This window comes from Lissotriton vulgaris, chromosome 11 (genome assembly GCF_964263255.1).
Source record: "Lissotriton vulgaris chromosome 11, aLisVul1.2, whole genome shotgun sequence".
Lineage (NCBI taxonomy): Eukaryota > Metazoa > Chordata > Amphibia > Caudata > Salamandridae > Lissotriton > Lissotriton vulgaris.
Window position 1 is genome coordinate 10475929 of NC_141699.1, and position 21883 is coordinate 10497811.

At 45.8% G+C, this 21883-nt stretch overlaps 1 protein-coding gene across 2 annotated transcripts in view; it reads right to left on the bottom strand.

Annotated features, from left to right (window-relative positions):
* Positions 1–21883, bottom strand: part of EP400 (E1A binding protein p400) — a 657563-nt gene that overhangs the window by 167703 nt on the left and 467977 nt on the right. The gene's annotated exons all lie outside the window — the stretch shown is intronic.

Genomic DNA, 21883 nt, shown 5'->3' on the forward strand with positions numbered 1-21883 from the left:
AATCACAAGTCTTTCACCCTTTTTGGCGATTACCCAACCAGTTCTAAAATGAAAAGTAACCCAAACACACACTGGGGCAGAGTGTTTTCCTACAATTTAGGCCTTGAGAACAGGAGCTGTAGGTGTGTGTGTGTGGGGGAGGGGGGCACATACTACATTAAGGGCAACAGGAGTTCATTTTGTCCTGGGGAAGGCTATATTTCTTGGTGGCTAACGATCATCAAATTGACCGTAACCCAGCTTTTCCCCATAACTTTATCAAGCCAGATGACCCAGGGTAAAGTATATTCCCGATTCTCCGATCTCTTATTCACCAAAATTGGGGCTTTTCACATATAAATTAAACAGTGGTTATAAGAATCAATTTTTTTGCACAGTATCCATCCATTTTTTAATCTTACACATTTGCTGGCATTATGGATGCTAGACACTGGGGGGAAAAAAACATTTTCTAGTGCATGTGCTGTGGCCCCTTACACATAGCAACTTGGGCCAGTTCTTTATGGCACAACTCACTCTTTAATAAAAACAGAGAAATGCTGCAAAAAATACACAAGTTGCATAAAGGTCAGAGGTCACATTAGAGTTGCAATGTAAATTCACCCAATACGAGTGGCTCTCAGAGCATGATTTTGCAAATGCCATGCCATCCCGGAATGTCTGGAGCAGAAACTACAGCCAGAAGAGATGAAAAATAAACTGTTTGAACATGAAAAGCTTTCTTTCAACAATGGTTGCAGCCTCCAAAAAAATGCTGTACAGCCCACAAGGGAAGGATGTGTAATGATTTTAAGACATGGCAAACAATTGGGTAGAACTGTGCCTGTACTGACCAGAGCAAAATACTATTTCACTGCACAAGGTGTGGTAGCTTTTTCTACAAGCAGCTTAGGGAGCAACTAGAGGCTACTCTGCTGGAATACTTATCTAAATCTAAATACATTTTTGGTAAAAAATACTCCAAGGATAAGCTTTTAAAATTGAATTTCTCCTTGAAGCTTAAACACTGAATAAAACAGTTTTACCAGACTCTTGAATCTACCAATAGTCCCCACACTGCTGCCTAATTGTGATATGAACCTCCCGGAAGAACAAAGGGTCTTCCAGCAGATCTGTGACAACCCTTTGGGCAGCGGCATTAATTACTGGTGAGCTATCCTGGAATGTAAAAGGTGACTGAACATGGACAAGAGATGGGCACATCAGGAGCAGTCCGAAGCAGAGAGTTTATACTGAACAGTGCTTTGGTGTGAGGCTTGCCTCTGAAGTTGACCTTCTTTTAGCCAAGATGTCACCAGTTTGTCAGGTAAAAAGGTACAATATGCAAGCTGAACTGACGAGTGTTGCAGCTTTCTGAAGCAGCACGTGGAAGTAATGACAATTAGGAACATGGTTTTCAGAGTTACGAGTATATAACTACAACGGCGAAGAGGCTTAAAGGTTGCACGCATCGAGCACGGTAGAAACAAACTGTGGGATTTCTAAGGCATATTAAAGGGTGCAGGGGGAAAAATGTATAACGTATTTGAAACAATACATCAGTGTGATTTGAACAAAGTGGGCTGCTCAGGCAAATAATTGAAACCCAAAAGCTAAATAACCTTTAACAGTGGTGAGCAAAAGATGGCACAAGCAAAAGAATCATATAATCTAGCCTGCAGAGGATCAGTTTGCCTCTCCTTTCCCCAGGCGATAATCTTGGACCGGCAGCCCAAATCAAGAGATGTGGTGGAGTGTGGCGAGGAGCCAATATGCCATTCACCACCTTAGGCGGGAGAACAAAGGTCCGCAGGTGGTTCTGCCTAATCTTCATCCATGAAGGAGTAGATTGTGGAGATTAGGGTGCAATAACCCTGCCTTGCTATGGGACACCTTGTCCTCCCAAAGAGAAAGCCAAAGTAGAAGACATATGCTCAGAGTACCAGACCCGCTTGGCCCAATCTGGGTTGACCAAAGTCAGGTGTGCTTCATCAGCTTAACTTTCTTCAGGACCCACAGGATCAGAGGTCGAGGAAGAAACACTTAGAGCAGTTGTACCGAAGGCGCAACATATCTCCTTGACATCAAAGAGGAGAAAATTCCAGAGTGTACAAGGCTGGACAATGAGTCATTTTAGATGTAGAAAATTGGTCTACAGAGGGTAGACCTCACCGGGTGAATACAACAAATACATCCTCAAGATGGAGAAGTTAATCATGATCTGCAAGATGACCGCAGCAGAGTATGTTTGCTGCTGAGGGATCCTGTTAGTAAACTGATCAACACGAAGGTCTGGTGAAATGCCAGGCAAAATATTGGATCCTCCAGACAGAACTAGATCCCACTTTGCCTTGCGCTTTGTAGTACGACATGGCAGTTGTCTTTTACCTCAGGACCTGAATCAACATGCCCCTTAGTGAACAGCAGAAAGGTCTTTATGGTCAGCTGGATAGCGTACAGCTCCGAAAGATTTATGTGGTGGCATGGCTAGATCTGAGACCAGAGACCTCTGCTCTACACCTCATTCAAGAGACCACCCAACCCAGTCACAACTGTAAAATAAGGGGAAAAATAAATCAGCTTGCCTCACATCAGATTACAGTCTGTCATCCACCCCTGAAGGTCCTCAGCTGCCAATTGAGACATGCAGATTTTCACTGAAAGGAATTACCAGTGCTAGGTCCACTACAGAAAAAGATTACCCTGAATGGTCCGCATGTACCAATGGGCATGAAGGACCAGCTGAATACAGAATGCCATTAGCTTCAGAACCACAAAGGCTGGAACAGAAGCTCTCGTCTGAACCATTCGAACCATAGCCTGAATGTCCTGGGCTTGCTGCAAGGGCTGGAAGGTCTTCATGACAACGGTCTCCAAAACAGTCACTATAACGGTAATCCTTTGCTGCGGCTGGCAATGGGAATTGGATAGATTTATGTAAAAACCACACAGGGGCAGTAATCACAACATTGTCTATAGGTGGTTTGAAGTGAACTGCATCAATGCAGTCTTCAGCAGAAAACTGTGAAGGAATATGTGCATTCCCATCAAAGATGGGCTGCAACCAACAAATGATGTTTAAAAAGACCAAGAGGTCAATGTAAGGCAGAAGAGAAGTTCGGCAAACTGGAAGTAGTCCAACTCTAATATAAAGAGAGCGATTTCCTGTAGGACTGCAGGGCCAGAAAGTGAACGTATGGGCCCTTCAGGTCCAGGTACACCATAAAGTCCTCAGAATACAAGTCTTGCAGCATCTGTGGTCAATTTGATATGCAGAGACTCCTAAGGTCTAGAAAGGTTTTAGTCCTGTGTAGGAAAGTAGCCCTATTTGACATGGTCACCCTCACTTACTGCCTGGTAAATTATGTGATTTGGAGTGAAGTGCACTGGGTTCCTGCTAACCAGGTCCCCAGTGCAGGAGCTCTTTCCCAAAGACTGTCCAATTGGTTTCTCCAATTGGCAAAACCTTTAGCAACCTCTGTAAGTCCCTAGTAAATAGTACGCCTGGTACCTAGGGCCTGAGGTAACTCAAAAGGGTCCCTAAGGGCTGCAGCGTAAATTGTGACACCCTAAGGGACACCTCATCAAGCACATGCAGAGAGGCTATCGCAGTCTGCGTGTCTTGGTGCAGACAAAAGTGAAAACACGATATGTAACACATTTCTGTGTGCTATGTCCCCTAACTCTGCTTGTAATATTTTTAAGTCACTGCTACAGCAGGCCTGAAAGCCCTAAGATCAGGGAGCTGACTATTACATGAGGGCATACCTGCATGAGCAGATATGCCCTAATTCTGGACAGTCAAATTACTGCCAAAACAAGTCTCCAGGGAAGCCATTTTAAACCATGTGCTGGACACTGGTGAAAATAAGTACCCCAGCTACATTATGGCTTCACTGAAGATAGGAATCATAAATTCTCATGCGCTGATCAGAACGCTAGAGCTACCCTGCTTTAACCAAGCTGGATGTCCTCATGGGGTGGTCATTTTGATCTTGGTATCACTTATTTTAGTCAAATAACACTTCATTTTCCCACCTTCATCCTCCACAATAAAGAATACTTCTGAGGGTATAGAAGTTTATGCTTCACCTCTAAAAAAAGCTTCCACTTTGTATAGATTGGCTTTAGAAACTGCGGAGTAGCATAAATATGCATTTGGTTGAGGGTAGAGAGATATCAGGCAAAAACTGTGATGGCATAAATGCATGTAATTTGCATTTCTTCCTTTCTGGTTTGGTTGGTGGAGGTCAAACACATTTCCTTTTCAGAATAGTACAAAGTGGGTTTAATGGACAGCCTGAAAATAGTGTTGCAATGGACGGGTTAAAATATACTCCAGTGTGCAGTCACTCTTCCTTTGTACTAATGGATTGTCATTGCAAACACAAGCGAATGCCAGAGTACCTGTGCAAAAGCATAGGTATGCCTCAGAAATTTCACGCACATGGATACATAAGAATTATGTCTTTGATTTTGTCTTTATGCATCCTCATGTACTGCGATGTTATGCAATTCTTTTTCTTTTCCTTTGTGTATGTAAAGCACTCTGATACCCACGGGTCTAGCTAGCGCTATTTAAAACTTTATAAATAAATTGGCATCAGACATCTCGTATTGGTAAACACACACTGATTCCAGTGATGGATTTACCAATACATGAACTCCGAGAGCACCTTAGAGGTGCCCCCTGACAACCTACCAGCCTCCGTGTACTTGATGACTGGTTTCTGCCAGCCTGCCACTCAAGACACTGTTTTGAGTTCCTAGGGAGAGAGGCTTTGCTCTCTGGAGACCCAGAACAAAAGCCTGTCCGGGAAGAGGGTGTAACACCCCCTGCCACAGGATGACCTACTGAATAGCCTCCCTAGGCTGGCAAGCTTCTATGAGCTGCCGTATTTGGAATGCAAATCTGTCTACCTTCATTGTTACTGTTCCAAAGTGATCTCTTTTTTGGTGGCCCTCCCAGTGTTCCATTTTTACCTGTTGGTAATCTTGACCTCTAACACTGGAAACTGTAACCAGATCTCTGACTGGGGTGAGTGCTTAACATTGTTCAGCATTCCGTCCATCATTTGTTCTTTTTGCATTTGTCACTCCAAGTGGGACAGGTATGCGCAGACGTGGGTCCCATGCTCGTGCTGCTACTGTATTTAGGCTATCCTGGCAGATATGGGGTGATACCCCGAATCCGGTTCCAAGATGCTTGTTTCCGGTTCAGAGAGGTCCTGGCCTGGCAGTTCGGGCTGGGCTGTTCTCAAGGGGAGAAGGGTCAAGAGTGTTAAGCACTCACCCCCAGTCAGAGATCTTATAGCAGTTTCCAGTGTTAGAGGTCTAGATTACCAACAGGTAAAATGGAACACTGGGAGGGCCACCAAAAAAGATATCACTTTGGAAGAATAACAATGAAGGGAGCCGGATTTGCATTCCAAAGGCGGAAGCTCATAGAAGCTTACCGGCTTAGGAAGGCTAATCAGCAGGTCATCCTGTGGCAGGGGGTGTTACACCTTCTTCCCGGACAGGCTTTTGTTCTTTGTGGGGGAAGGGTTTGGCCTCCAATGTATTCAGTCTTGCTCCTAAGATGACCTTTTCCCTCTCCAGTTATCGGTGTGTTTTTTTCTATATGCAGCTTGTGCACAACTGTTTTAATGCTCTTTAGCCACTGGGTGAACAAGCCTTCACTTTTACAAGCCACTCATCTAGATAAGGATATACAGGTATTCCCTATTCTCAGGAGGTACGCTGATACATCAGCCAAACATGTTCTAACTTGAATTGATAGTCTACCTGGTTCACCACAAAACAAACAAATCTTTTGTGCTTCCTGTTCATGGGAACATGTAGATAGGCCTCTCAAAGATCTATTGTCGTCAAACAGTCCTTTTCCTGCAGCTGCAGAATGACCTCTTTACGTATTATTAACTAGTAATTTTGTATTTTTATGAATTTGTATAAAAAGATGGTCCAAACTAAGTCTAAGTGTATTACTGGCTTTTGTACCAGGAAATCTACAGAGTAGATGTCCTGAATGATCTCAGATTTTGGCATCTTTTCTTTGATTGTTTATGCAGTAGCTCCTCTATGTCCTGCTTTAGATGTAGTACCTCTGCTCTTGTATATGATCTTTTCCTTGGTTTAAGCCTGGAGGCAATTTCAAGAGTTCAATACAGAAGCCACCCATTTGTCAGAGGTGATGGCGCTTCACTCCTAGAGGAAACAAACTATTATGCCCACCACTGATATTGTGCGGTCAGGCAGTTCTTGTGGTAAGTAATTTGTTGACAGCGCTTGCCCCTCTCAGGGGCTGGACCCTTCTCCGGGTTCTACCTCAAAAGAGCGGTGGTGGGGTTATGGTACACTGTCACTGCTGCAGTGTAGATTACTTTGGCCCAATTTGCTGGTATGATAGTTGCCAGGTAGATATATGTAAACCTCTTGTTTACAATGGTCTTATCATTGTAGTAAATCCTCTCATTGTGTGCCCACAGAACTGCAGGGCTTCCATAGTTTATCCAGTCTAGTGTCTCAATCACCGCTACTCCAAACAGATGGCCTAACCTTTTTCACTCCTTTTCAGGTGGTAGTCCCATTGATGTGAGAATGTTGACGCTCTTTTTGGTAGTGGCCACGGGAAGAGACCAGGATTGATACCACTTTTAAACAGATTCATAAGCTGTACTTCCCAAATAGTAGAGGGATCGAAGGTGTGGGCTCAAAACAAAAGGTTCTGCAGACCCGAGTGGGCAAAAGGATTAGTTACTTACCTGTAATCCTAGTTCTTTTCCAGGGGTATCCTCATCAAAGTCATAAGCACATGAATATTCCCGCCCATGTGCGGGACCCTGGAAAACATATATCATATATGTAGCTCTACATATATGTATATATATATTTGTTATTGAGTATTTTCTTTATGTCCATTGTGTATCGAAACAGTTGTGGGACTATAAGTATGGCAAAAAACAAAATGGTGGTTACTTGATAAAGGCTTACGCCGAAACGCGTCGTCTTGGGTTAACGAGTGCACAATAAAGGGTTTGTGCAAGATTTCCTGGTGTGCCGTCTCTGTTTCCTTCTAATTGGTGGGATCCAGTACCTGCAGACATTAAGGTAGCGGCTGCTACTACTGACGGCATCAGCGTTGGCTGGTCGAGGGTCGTTCGAGCAGCAGTGTGAACGTGATTCAAAGTGAAACGACTCCGACCGCCTCCTGGGAGAAGATTGTGGAACACTACGGGTAAGCCGGGCTGTGCGTGTGGGGTTGAGAAACGGGGAGGGAGTTTCGAAGGAGATTGCCGACCTGTCATCTCCTCCCACTTGCAGTATCGTGCCTCTGCCCCAGCGCTTAAACAGTACGCGCAGCAATTCCAAATCCGAACACGGAGGCAAACGTGGCTGCCACTAGTAACAATAGTGGCGCGAGGAAATCTAGAGCTGAATGATGAGTGAATGGGAGACAGCGAGGCAAGCGGAAGCCCTGTCCCTGTTCAGTGAGGAGCAAGATACTACGCCTATCAGCGTATCAAGCAGCAAAGCACCAAGTAGCGGAGAGCCTACATTAAGGCAAAAATTGGCACTCTTAGAACTATTGAGTAAACGAGAAATTAATAAGTGGTGGGAAGTGGCCTCCCTCACGAACTACATCGAGGTGGGCAGAGTCCCTAGAGGATTAAGGATCAGTATCGTACCAACCTACGACAATCCTAACAAAGACTTACTTACAGAATGGGCATCGTACATGGCCAAGACCTGTAAGGGCATGCTTGAAATGCTCGTGAAATACGCTCAAATTGACCTCAATACAACACGCAAAGATCTAGCAGGACTCAAGATTGAACTGGAAAAATATAAAACTGAAAAACTGTTTGAGGAATTCAATAAGACACTCCCAAAAAGACTGCAAGACTACGAGGAAACCATCAAACAAAAGAAACAACGCAGGTTCATCAGGGATAAACGGGATTATGCTGAGGGACGGATACTAACGTATGCCAGAAAGTACGACAAAGCACAGAAAAGTATCAGGGACAAGCTAATAAGCAATAAGAAATCTACGACAGTTACATCGGGATCAAGCTCAGACCTAAGTACCGATACAGAGGATCGCACCCGAGGTATCCCTTTAGACGAGCTTCCGCTGACCTTTCATCAGGAGTTCGAAATTCTGAATCAGAAAAACGAACCAGGCCAACAGAACAGAGTACAAACGAGGGGCCAAACATCGAGGGGCAAGAGCACCACGAAAAAAGTAAGAGGAAGAGGACGCGGAATGCCAGTAGAAGAAGAAAGTTAAAAAGGAAACACAGGAAAACCAAGATGTGCAAATCCACTTTTGATCATAATGAAGCAAACAAAACTGTCGTAAACATTTCAGATAGAACCCTGAACCGCATTGAGATTTCGGTGCTGCAATTAGGATTATCCTTTTGCCCCAGTACTCCATTGGACTATGTTGACACTAGGGTGGACCTTTTTCTTTTCATTAGAAAACTAAAATTGATGAAAATGTATGCAACTCGCATTAGTAGCAAGCAACAAACCCTAGATCCAGTGGGATCCACTAGTGTCAGTCTGCAGGTGCATGACTTGGAACTACTGAAGGACATGTATCAATTGGAAACGGCAGATGGGAATGAGAGAAATGAGCATGCTATCCTACAAGCCTGTGGTGTAACAGGCGAGCGAGTTAAACACAGTGGCCTAAAATTAAAGACTAAATTCAATCCCAATGTCCCATTTGACAATATAGAAGCATACAACCAAGTGGTGATGAATGAACTTAAACGAACTCGAATGAATTTTAAGAATTCCAAATGGGATAACCTAACCAAAGAACAAAGAAGTGCACTAAGAGCATTAGAAGACGATGGCTCTATTATAATCAAGCCCTCCGACAAGGGGGGCAATGTAGTAATAATGAATTACAAAGACTACAAAGAAGAAGCCATGAGACAGCTGAGTGACTCTTCATGTTATGAACTCATTAATTGGGAAAGGTACAGACGTACCATTAAGGAATATCACACACTACTTGGGGACTGGTATCACACTGGTCTACTAGACACTGATGAATACAAATTCCTAAAGACAGAAAATCCACGCATCCCCTGCATATACTTCCTCCCCAAGATCCATAAGGACCCCACTAGACCACCAGGGCGTCCTATCGTATCATCCAATGGAGGATTGTTGGAGAACACATCCATATTCTTAGATCCATACTTGAATGAATATGTTCGGAATCTTAACTCATTTTGCAAAGACAGCACAGACTTTCTTAGAAGACTGCATGATGTGAAATGGGAGGAGGGATACTATATGATTAGCATGGATGTGTGCTCTCTGTACACGTGTATTAATCAAGTGAAGGGTGTGGAAACATGTATGCATTATTTAAGGAGTCGCCATGTGGATTGTTGGAGGCACAATGCCATGCTTCAAAAAATGATGTTATTCTGTCTCCAAGAGAACATTTTTCTTTTTGAGAAGGCGGTATACCGGCAACTCTCCGGGACCGCAATGGGGACTTGTTTTGCCCCCAGCCTAGCGAATCTTTTCCTAGGCTGGTGGGAGGAACAGGTGGTCTGGGCTGAAGGGTCTGAGATGTACACTGACCACATTCTTATGTGGGTCAGGTACATCGATGACCTATTTTTAATCTGGAATGGCCCTGAGACACTAGCGAGACAGTACATCAGTCATCTAGGAAATAACAACCTTAATCTTAAATTCACATATGTAATTAGCAATACATATTGTGAATTTTTGGATGTGGCAGTAGAGATAAAAAATGGTGATTTGACCACACGTCTTTTCCGGAAGACCACAGCCGGAAACGCGGTCCTGCATGCGGCGAGCCACCATCCGGCTCCCCTTAAGAGAAGTATCCCCTACGGGGAGTTGTTGAGGGCCCGCCGCAATTGCAGCACCGACGCAGATTTCCAACTTGAACAGAAGGCCATGATGGAACGCTTCAGCCAAAGGGGATATAGTGATGAGGTGTTAAACAGTGCTCAGACCAAAGTTCAGGGTCTAAAACATGAGGAAGTCCTATTTAGTACATCTAAGAGTGACTCCAGAAGGAAAGCAATGGAGAATAGTACCCAACCCAATCCACCCCGGATGATAACCAACTATAGTAGGGGAGCCTGGGCTTTGGAAAGAATAATGCGAGCCAACTGGAAACTAGTAACATCTGACCCCATTGTGGGGGGACTAGTGGGTAATAAACCTCAGATAACGTACCGACGGGCACGATCCCTAAAGGATAGATTGGTCCGAAGCTATCCTGGAGAAGATAGAAGCACGAAATGGCCCCCAATTCCCAATGGTTTCACTACATGTGGGAGTTGTAAGTGTGACCGCAATGGCAAATCTTGCAAAAATTACAAAACAGGATCAGGTCAAACACGCACGATCAATCAACCTATTAATTGTAACATCGATTTTACTGTCTACGTACTCCCTCGGAAGACCCGACCACCGCGGACAGTAAATTCAGAACCTGGATCACCACCTCCCTTGACTCCATTCTCCCAATAAAAACTCGGGAAAATAAGAACCATAAACTAGGATCCGCTCCATGGTATACTCCGGAACTCCGGGTCCTTCGCAAACAATGTAAAAAAGCTGAACGGACATGGAGAAAAGACTGGCAGCACGCAAGTAAAGTGGAGTATCAACAAACGGTGAGACTATACAAAGGTTCCCTAAAAATCGCCAAAGCCTCTCACTATGATACCAGGATTAAAAACGCTACTAATTCGGCAAGGGAATCATATCTCATCGTTAAAGAGCTACTGAAAAAATCTGTCCCACCCTCATCTAACACTACGCCTGTGGACAGAAGTAATGAGCTGGCCAACTATTTCAACGCCAAAATCGACCGCATCTTAACATCTCTGCCCGCTCCCAGTCTACCCAACAACTCGAATGACGAGGGTTTCTCTAATTACGCAGTAAATAGCACGCTCCCTCAGCTCACCTCCTTCAAAGCAGTAACTAGAGACGAGGTAGAATCCACCTTAACCAAAATGAAAAGTGGATCCCCGTTAGACCCCGTCCCGATCAGATTCCTCAAAACTATTGCCCCAGTCGTAGTACCCATAATCACGGAGCTCATAAATACATCACTCTCCCAAGGCTCGGTCCCCCCTAGCTGGAAATGTGCAATTGTCAAGGCACTCCTTAAAAAACCCCAGCTTGACCCTGCCGACATGGCGAACTACAGACCTATCTCTCTCCTCCCTGGTACCAGTAAGATGGCTGAGAAACTGGTCAATGGCCAATTGTCACGTTACCTGGAAGCCAATAACATCTTACGGCAGTCCCAGACGGGTTTCCGTCCAGGTCATGGCACGGACTCCGCCCTCCTCGCTGTCATCGAGGAGGCGAGATGCATCCTGGATTCAGGAGGATCAGTGGCAGTGATCCTCCTGGACCTAAGCGCAGCCTTCGACACAGTCAACCATCGTGTCCTTCTCCATCGGCTAGCTGCTGCAGGGATTGCAAACTCAGCGCTCAAGTGGATAGAGTCCTTCCTCTCAGGGCGATCGTACCAGGTGTGGGATGGCGAATTCCACTCTGCCACCCTCCCCCTCACAAGCGGAGTCCCCCAGGGGTCCTCATTAAGTCCAACCTTATTTAATGTCTACATGGCCCCCCTTGAAGACGTTCTCACCCCCTTTGGGATTAAAATAGTTAGCTACGCCGACGACACCCAACTAGTCGTCTCACTTTCCCAGTTGGACAAACACCCGGACAATCTCCAAAACTGCCTTAAAAACATACACACCTGGATGTGCGAGTCAGCACTCAAATTAAATGGGTCCAAGACTGAGGTCATGCTTCTGGGCAAGCAGTGGTCCACCATCCCTCCCTCGGTCTGGCCAGACGTTTTCGGAGAAATTCCCACCCCGAAACAGGAAATCAAAACCCTAGGTGTCTGGCTAGAGCCCGAGCTATCACTGAAGACTCAAGCCACCAAGACAGCAGGGACATGCTTTGGCCTTATGCGCTCCATCAGGAAGATCCTTCCACTTCTCCCGCCACTATCCAGGAAACTCCTAGTTCAGGGCCTGGTACTTGCAAGGCTGGACTACTGTAACATGATATACCTCGGAGCACCAGAATCGACCCTCGCCAAACTCCAGCGAACGCAGAACGCAGCCGCCCGGCTACTCTGGAATCTCCCCTCTAGAACATCAGCCAGGCATGCAATCCAGGACCTCCACTGGCTTCCTATCCGCCAAAGGGTCGATTTCAAGACCCTCTGCACTGCACATAAGCTGCTTAACGGTTCCGGCCCAAACATCTTAAGAAACCTGGTTACCCCTTACAAAGTCTCCAGGTCCCTCCGCTCGGAAAATGAGAATCTGGCCAACGTCCCTAGGCATAGGAAGACACGCTCAGGTGGCCGCCGCTTCTCGATCAATGCCTCCACGAGATGGAACGCCCTCCCCCGTACCCTCCGACTGGAATCCAATCACCTGCGGTTCAGGAAGAAATTGAAAACGATACTGTTCCCTAAATAAAAATTTCCGCCCTGCCTGCCCTCAGGTTCGCCTTCAAGATTTTAGCGCGGGGATGCCCTCGGGTCACCATGCGCTGTACAAATCGTTAAAATAAAATAAAATAAATAAATACGTACTGGAATGCCCATGTGGGCTCCAGTATGTGGGAAGTACTAAGCAACCTTTAAAAACTAGGATTCTGCAGCACCTTCGTGCCATCTCAAATAAAGATCATAATTACCCCATGGCCCGCCATTATGAAGAAATACATGGCAGCAATAATGGTAGTCTGAGATTCTATGGAATAGATAGAATACCTAGAACCATTAGAGGTGGGGACCGCGAAACACAGTTGAGGATGAGAGAGTCTAGGAAAATCATTGACATGGAGAGTAAGGCCCCAAAAGGACTGAATTATGGGGAAGAATTGGCATCCCACATAGGCTCCTAGATCTGACCAGGGCTGAGCAGAAGTATACCCGCGTTGTGATGAATGGTTTGTGTGTTACACTTTTTCACGTTTTATTTGACAAATTTTCCTATGTTTAGATATGCAAAAAACAATTAGTGGGGAAGGCACAGCCTTAATGAGTAGTAGACTGTATCCTGATATCCCCACTGTTTGAATTGAAAGTAATGTATATATTTATTGGACATAGGAACATGACACCATACTCATGATAATGGATTGGAATTTGAGTTGGTTGTTACGTATAATTTTAATGTTATTATTTTTGAATTGTCACTGTATAAACACATTCATTTGGATCGAAATTTCTCACCTTACACTCATCCTGAATAAGAGCACTCATACCTTGACCTTTACCACCAACCACCCTCTGGCAAGTCTTATATGATGGTCAATTCACGAGGGGAGCTCTCCTCCACTGACATAGCCCAATCCCATGGCTTTATCGCGCATCCAAATCAGGGAGCTCCCATAAATAAATACAGTCCCGTTCCACGGTATCTACCTAAACTACACCTCCCAAGATACCTAGCGGTGACCCGTTAGTCCTCGGCTGGTGATTGGCTAATGCCGGCACCGCGTCACGATGGTATTTTCATTTACCTTGACGGGCCTTTGTGATTAATGCGGGATATATATCGCATGAGAATTCACTTGGAAATCTCTTCCCTGGGGAGGCTCACTGTCAATTATACATGACGATCATTGACAACTTTGCCAGCGGGGTTACCGAACACAGCCGACTTTTCGTACCTCACGTACTCACCAAATTGCATACACTGAATGTCGAAATGCTGACATAGTGCAATAGAATTTATTGAAGCGAATTAAGTTCTTCATTAACGATGTTTGTTATTGAGTATTTTCTTTATGTCCATTGTGTATCGAAACAGTTGTGGGACAATAAGTATGGCAAAAAACAAAATGGTGGTTACTTGATAAAGGCTTACGCCGAAACGCGTCGCCTTGGGTTAACGAGTGCACAATAAAGGGTTTGTGCAAGATTTCCTGGTGTGCCGTCTCTGTTTCCTTCTAATTGGTGGGATCCAGTACCTGCAGACATTAAGGTAGCGGCTGCTACTACCGACGGCATCAGCGTTGGCTGGTCGAGGGTCGTTCGAGCAGCAGTGTGAACGTGATATACATATATAAACACATACAATGCAGTCCTCTCTGGAAAAGCTGAATAATGCTGCAATAGAAATCTTTGCACATACAAACATTCCAATAAAGCAGGGAGAAATAAAACCTTTGAAAACTGCTGTATTATTCAGTAAAAACGGTAATCCTGCAAGGAAAGTGAAAGCATTGTCAGCACACAGGCTGCATTGTAGAAGAAACCATAGAGTAGAAAGCTAATGCCCACTCATATAAACAGTAACAGAAAACTGGCACCGTGCCTTTAAGGCAGCCATGACCTCTAGCTCCCATCATGCCTCAGGGGTGACAGTTAGGTCAGTTGTTGTTTGCGGATAACCGCAGACCATTTTAAAAAACATATATATATATATTTCACATGACTACTTGCCCGGGGAGGCGGGTGGGTTGCTTATGACTTTGATGAGGATACCCCTGGAAGAGAACTAGGATTACAGGTAAGTAACTAATCCTTCTCTTCCAGGGGATCCTCATCAATAGGTATTTCTGTGTAGTCACAGCGCCTGGACGCCTCAGGGCAACTGTAGCGCTTTATAAATTTTATTTTCATTTCATTTCATTTTCATTTAATTTCATTTCATTTCATTTCAATAGTCATAAGCACATAAATAGAATAGCAAGCCCATCCCCTCAACCTGCGGGCAAGTAGCCAGAGAAATCTCCAGACATAAGAAACCGCCATTAGGCAAACACAGACTCGGTAATTATCAACACTGGAACAGATTCCGCATGGAAGCCTGGCCCAGCTGTGTATCTGCTCTGGAGTCTGAATCTTGGCAGTAATGCCTGGTAAATGTGTGGACCGATTTCCAAGTTGCTGCTTTGCAAATCTCGGCCATCGGTACATTATGCAGGAAAGCTACTGTTGCCGCTTTGCCCCTAGTTAAATGAGCCTTCAGGGCAGCGAGCAAAGGTTTATTTGCCAACTGGTAAGATAACTTTATACAAGAGACTATCCATCTTGAGATGGTTTGTGTAGAAGCACCCAAACCTGTTCTAACAGAACCATAGTTTACAAACAATTGGTCAGACTTTCTCATATATTTAGTGGCATCCAAGTAAAACTTGAGAACCCTCTTAAGGTCCAGCGAATGGAGAGCCCTTTCCGCTGGTGTCGTTGGATTTGGAAAGAAAAAGGGCAAAGAAATCGTCTGATTTACATGGTACTCCGACACAACCTTTGGGAGAAAGGAAGGGTGGGTTCGCATCACCACTCTATTATGGTGGAAGACTGTATAAGGCTCTTTAGAAGATAACCCCTGAATTTCACTAACTCTGCGCGCAGAAGTGATTGCAACCAGGAATACCACCTTCCACGAAAGGTGTTACAGAGATGCTTTATGAATGGGCTCAAAGGGGGAGCCCATCAACTTAGACAATACCAGGTTCAACTCACAAGGAGGAGAAGAAAGCCTCACAGGAGGGTAAACTTTCTTTAGCTCCTGTAGGAAGTCCTTAACCACCTGAAGTGGAAAAAAGGAAGGATGGTTAGGAGACTTACGATAAGCTGTAATGGCTGCCAAATGTACCTTTGTGGAAGAGTATTTCAGTCCAGACTTGGCCAAATAGAGTAAGTATGTTAGGATGACCTCCTGTTGACCATTCACTGGACTCCAACCTTTCTCTACACACCACAAATAATACCTCTTCCATTTCATAGAGTATGAGGTTCTGGTGGAAGGTCTGCTCGACTCCTGTAGAATGTCCATGCAGTTTGAAGGAAGATTTAGATGTCCTTACTGCAGGACTTCAGGTGCCATCCTGTCAGGCTGAGAGAGGGAAGGCTGGGATGGAAGATCTTCCCCCTCGTTTTGGAAAGAAGGTCCGGCCTGCATGGAAGCCTCCGATGCGGGCGAATTGACAGCTGCAACTGATCTGGATACCACCACTGGCGAGGCCAGTCCGGTGCTATTAGTATCATTTTCATCCTGGATTTCAGGAGCTTCGCCACTACCTTCGGAATGAGAGGGGGGGTGGAAAGGCATATGCAAACTGTATGGCAGGTTGCAAAGTCTTGAGAGCCAAGTGGACTGCCCGCAGCTCGAGCATATTGATATGATAAGTCTGCTCGTTGGGGGTCCATCTTCCCTGAGTTTGAAGGGGACCTAGATGTGAGCCCCAGCCCTGAAGAGAAGCGTCTGTAATCAGGGATTGCACAGGCAGAGGCTGATGAAACGGAACTCCCACCATGAGATTCTGTGGTTGCATCCACCAGAGGATGGATTTCTTCGCAATGGGGGATAGTAGAATCCGATTGTTCCACTGACCTGAGGACTGATTCCATTTGTCTTCCAGGTTCTGCTGAAGTGGCCTCATCCTCAACCTGGCGTTGGGTATGAGGAAAATGCAGGAGGCCATGGAGGGCAAGCAGAGAAGCCAATTATCTTACTGATGGCTGAGGAGCTTCAAGAAGAATGTTGCCTTGGACTTTCATTGATGACAGCCTTTCCGCCGAAGGAAACACTTTTCCTAGGGTGGAGTTGATAGTGGCTCCCTGATAGTGGATCGACTGGGTCGGTTGAAGGACTGATTTGTCCAGATTGACATGAAGACCCAAGCGTTGTAATAGTTTCAGACACCTGAGAAGGTGCTCTTGTACCAAAAGAGTAGATGACTCTTTTAGCAGCCAATTGTCAAGGTATGGATAGACGTGTGGGCTTTGGCGATGTAAGAAGGCCGCTACCACTGCCATGCATTTCGTAAACACCCTTAGAGCTGACTTGAGGCCGAAGTGTAAGACCTTGAACTGGTAAAGATCCTTCCCTATTGTGAAACGTAAGAACTTGCGATGCCGTGCTGTGATCGGGATGTGGAAATAAGCATCCTGAAGGTCCACTGAGCACAATGGTGTACGTCGTCTTTTACGATGGCCATGCGCAGACCTACGCTCAGGAGATCTGCCCCTGTGCTCTCTGGTGCGAGTGTTAGGTGATTTGTCCACTTCCTGCATCAGGCGCTGAAAAGGGGAACTATGCAAAGGACTTGAGTATTCAGCTGCCCTTTGTATAGCACATGCCGATGTTGGCTTCCACAGATGTAGAGGTTGCAGCCACCTGGGAGAAAGATACACTGAAGAGGATCTCTGCCTCGTCGGATACTTTCTTGTAGGAGAACCTGTAGGCTCTTTAGAATGCCTGGATGCACCGCGAGAGGAAGCAATCGTCTGTGGGGAACTCATGATAGAGTGTGAAGAGGCCCCATGGGATTTTGAGCGCGATCTCCATCGCGAAGAGCGATGAGACGTCGCTGGCGACTGCCTTGACGTAGATCTGCTCTGCGTCACCATAATGGTAGAGACTCTGGGTTCTGAACGTCTCCTCGACGCCGATCTGGAATGCCGCAACGTTGAGTGGTGCCTTGAACCTCTAGATCTTGCTCTTGAGTGAGAGAGTACCTGTGATCTCCTCTCTGCCCGGTTCGATGGAGAAATCCTCCTCGACGTTGAACGATCCCTTGACGTCAATGTTCTTGGTATCGATGTCGAATGTGACATCGGAGGGGATCTCAACGTCGAACGTCGCCGGAGGTGATTTTACCTGTCTCAACGTCGAACGCCGCCTGGATGACGGGGAGGTATGCTTCGACTCCAGTCGCTGTTGAATCTGTGACGGCGGAGCTTGACTCTACGTCGACAATCGCCTAGTTGGCGTCGATGGATATCTATGCTTCGACGTCGACTGCTGATGACTCTGCGTCGACGGAGCATGTCTCGACCTCGGGCCTGGTTGACGAAGGCGGAGGTATCGACGTACCTGTGATTCTCGATGGTCTTTTCGTCGCCGTTTTCGACGCTGAAGAAGGGATTTGAGGTGCCGAGCCAGACACCGATGGAGAGCACACATGAATCTTACTTAAGGATGCTCTCTCCTTTTTTTTCAGCGGTGACCTGCCTCTGGATGAAGATCTTCTTCTTTCTGCCAGCCCACAGAGGCGAATCCTCTCTCTGTCCTTCAAAGTTCTCTTGGACAGGAGCTGGCAATGTTGGCAGGAGTGAGGATCATGATCTGAAGGCAAACATATAATACAGACTGAGTGAGAGTCTGTTTTTGCCTTCTTTTTGCCACAGGAGGGGCAAAGATCAAAAAGGGAAGGCATTTCTGAGTGAAAATCAATGCCCAAACCCTTCAAAAAAAGTTGAAAACACTTCAACACTGAAAAAAATTCGAAGTAGAAAGTTCTCACTTCAAAAAGTGAAGTAATTTCTGACAAAAATCAGAAAAAAGCAGAGCTGTAGAGACCAGGGTCCTGTCAGAAGGAGCCTGAAAGAACAACTGACCTAACTGTCACCCCTGAGGCATGATGGGAGCTAGGGGTCATGGCTGCCTTAAAGGCACGGTGCCAGTTTTCTGTTGCTGTTTATATGAGGGGGCTTTTCAGCTTTCTACTCTGTTTCTTCTACAATGCAGCCTATGTGCTGACAATGCTTTCACTTTGCTTGCAGGATTACCTTTTCTACTGTATAATAAAGCAGTTTAAAAGGTTTTATTTCTCCCTGCTTTATTGGAATGTTTTTATGTGCAAAGATTTCTATTGCAGCATTGTTCAGCTTTTCCAGAGAGGAGTGCATTGTAGGTGTTTATATATGTATATATATATATACATCTATGTAGATCTACATATATATGATATGTTTTCCAGGGTACTGCACATGGGCGGCAATATTCATGTGCTTATGACTATTGATGAGGATCCCCTGGAAGAGAACAACCCTCTCTGTGGACGTGCCTGTCAAGGCAGTAGTGCTTGGCAAACACATGCACAGATGTACATGTAGCCGACTGACAGATGTGTATGAAAGTAACACTTCATCACCACTGTTGAGGCAGCTTTGACTCTGGTAAAATGATCCCTTATGTTCTCAGAGGGTTTCTTTTTGGCCAGGTTACAACATGTTATAGCATGGACGATGCCCCTAGACAGAGACTGTTTGTGCTCTGCCTTCTTCTTAACACCTGCAAAGTCCAGGAAAAACAGGCTATCACCTCTGTATTATTTCATGTACTTGGTATAAAGGATCAGATCACTTTTTAGACCAGTGAAGCCTCTGCCTCTCCTCTTTTGAGAGGAGTGGCAGAGAGAAAAAAGCAGGAAGGATAATGGACGGACCCACATGGAAGTGGAATGTAATCGTTGGATAGGACCAACATATAACTTTTAACTGTGTTTACCTGAATCCGAGCTATGTCAAAGGTAAACCAAACTAGAAACATCAGATAAATTGGCCTGTGGAGGATCAAGCTGACAATCCCTACACTAGACCACGCATTTCTACAAATGCCACGAATAGAGGGATTTAGTTGAGGAGCTCCTAGCTGCAAGAATCAAATCCACAACTTCAGCAGGTAAGGTGAAACTGCTCAGTTCTTACTACTCGATTTCCTTGCGGGTGAAAAGCTTGAAAAAATAGGCACATTGCCTTGAAATATTTTTTCACCCGTAACCAGGGTAGAACATTTGATGGATCAGTTGCAGAGGTGATCCATTATTTTTGTCGGGCAAGCTGGGCAGCAATATTTTGTAAGTTGTAGTATTCAAGATAGCTCAACAAACACCTGAACGACAAAGGAATGCGTCTTTGATGATAAATGTGGTAGAATTGTACTTAGACGTCTCAAGAAAGGGAGGAGGTAGCTGAGAGCTGGCTTACCTGACTTATTAAAGATAAGTGGGTGTGAAAATGACATTCAAGATTGCTGATCAAGGCAGCTGGTACTGGAGCTACTCTTAATTCAAGTGGCCAAGTGGTAATCTAGGCAAATGTCAATATGCAAATGCTACTTACCAGTATGCATCTGTTCTTGGCATGTAGGGCTGCTGACATTCATATCTGTGCATAGATCGCCACCTAGTGTTGGGTCCGGATGATTGCACATTGTTGTCCTGGAAGAGTCTTCGAAGTATCACGAGATAGGTGGCTCCTCCCCTGGACTACAGTGCGCATGGGCATCGCCTCCATCCCCAGATTGTTTTTAGCCATTGGCAGAGATGGAGTGAAGAATGTGAGTGATGACCATGCTATGAGCATATGCATATATATGAATGAATACTGCAGCTGCTACAGGCGCCGGGGAGGAGGGCGGGCGATATGAATGTCAGCAGCCCTACATGCCAAGAACAGATGCATACTGGTAAGTAGCATTTGCAGTTCGAGGCACGTGGGCTGCTGAATTCATATCTGTGCATAGAATACATAGCAGTCCCTCCATTAGCGGTGGCCGCCCGTGCCAGCTGCAGCAGTCTGAAAAAGTGTTTTTAGAACAGCCTGACCAACAGCTGCCTGCTGTTTGGAATGCACGTCTACACAGTAGTGCTTAGTGAAAGTATGTGTGGTAGACCATGTGGCTGCTCTACAGATATCTTCTAAGGGAATGTTACCTAGGAAAGCCATAGAGGCCCCCAACTTCCTGGTGGAATGGGCCCTCGGTGGGATAGTGAGGGTGCGCTTAGCTTTAGCGTAACAGATCTGAATGCACTTTACTATCCACCTAGCAATCCCTGCTTTGGAGATAGCGTTTCCCTTGTGGTGTGTGGCAAAAGCAACAAAAAGCTGCTTGGTTTTGCGAAAATCTTTTGTCCTGTCTACATAATACATCAAGGCCCTCTTAACATCAAGGGTGTGGAGCATGCGCTCCGCCAGCGTCTCTGGGTTTTGGAAAAACACCGGCAATTCAATTGTCTGGTTTAAGTGGAATTGGGATACCACTTTGGGTAGGAATTTAGGGTTAGTGCGGAGCACCACCCTGTTAGCATGTACCTGGAAGAAAGGTTCTTGGATGGTGAGCGCCTGCAGCTCGCTAACCCTCCGTAGCGATGTAATTGCTACTAAGAACGCAACCTTCCAAGTCAGAAACTGAAGCTCACAAGAGTGCAGTGGCTCAAAGGGAGGACCCATCAGCCTCGTAAGAACCACATTGAGGTTCCATTCGGGAGCTGGTGGGGTCCTTGGTGGAATGACCCTTTTGAGTCCTTCCAGAAAGGCCTTGATAGCAGGGACCTTAAAGAGTGACAGGTGTTGCCTATTCTGGAGGTATGCTGCCATAGCAGACAGGTGAATGCGGATGGAAGAGTATGCCAGATTGCATTGATACAGGTGGAAAAGGTAGCAAATGATGTTTTGAATGGAAGCATCTAGCGGGTCAATATTGTGGTTAGCACAGTAGATGACAAACCTCTTCCATTTAGCCGCATAACAAGCTCTGGTAGTGGGCTTTCTTGCCTCCCGAATGATGTTCATGCAATCGGGAGGAAGATTGAGGTAGCCAAACTCTAGGACTTCAGGAGCCAGATCGCCAGGTTGAGCTGTTGCGGATCTGGGTGCTGAATGTCGCCATGGCTCTGCGTCAGAAGGCTGGGAGTGAGATGAAGCCTTTGATGCGGCACCACGGACAGTTCTAGAAACGTGGTGTACCATGGTTGGCGAGCCCACGTCGGAGCAACCAGGATGAGAGTCATCGAGTGCTGCCTGAGCTTGCGTGCCACCAGCGGTATCAGAGGTGCTGGGGGAAAAGCGTACGCAAATCTGCCTGACCAGTTCATCCACATCGCATTGCCCTGTGATTGGGGGTGTGGGAATCTGGCGGCGAAGCTTTGGCATTTTGCGTTCTCCTTTGTGGCGAACAGGTCTATCTCTGGATGACCCCACCTTTGGAAGTACGGTTGGAGTACTGATGGATGTATCTCCCACTCGTGCATCTGATGGCTGTGCCTGCTGAGCAGATCCGCCATCTGATTGTCCTTGCCCGGGAGATGCTCTGCCATGAGGAAG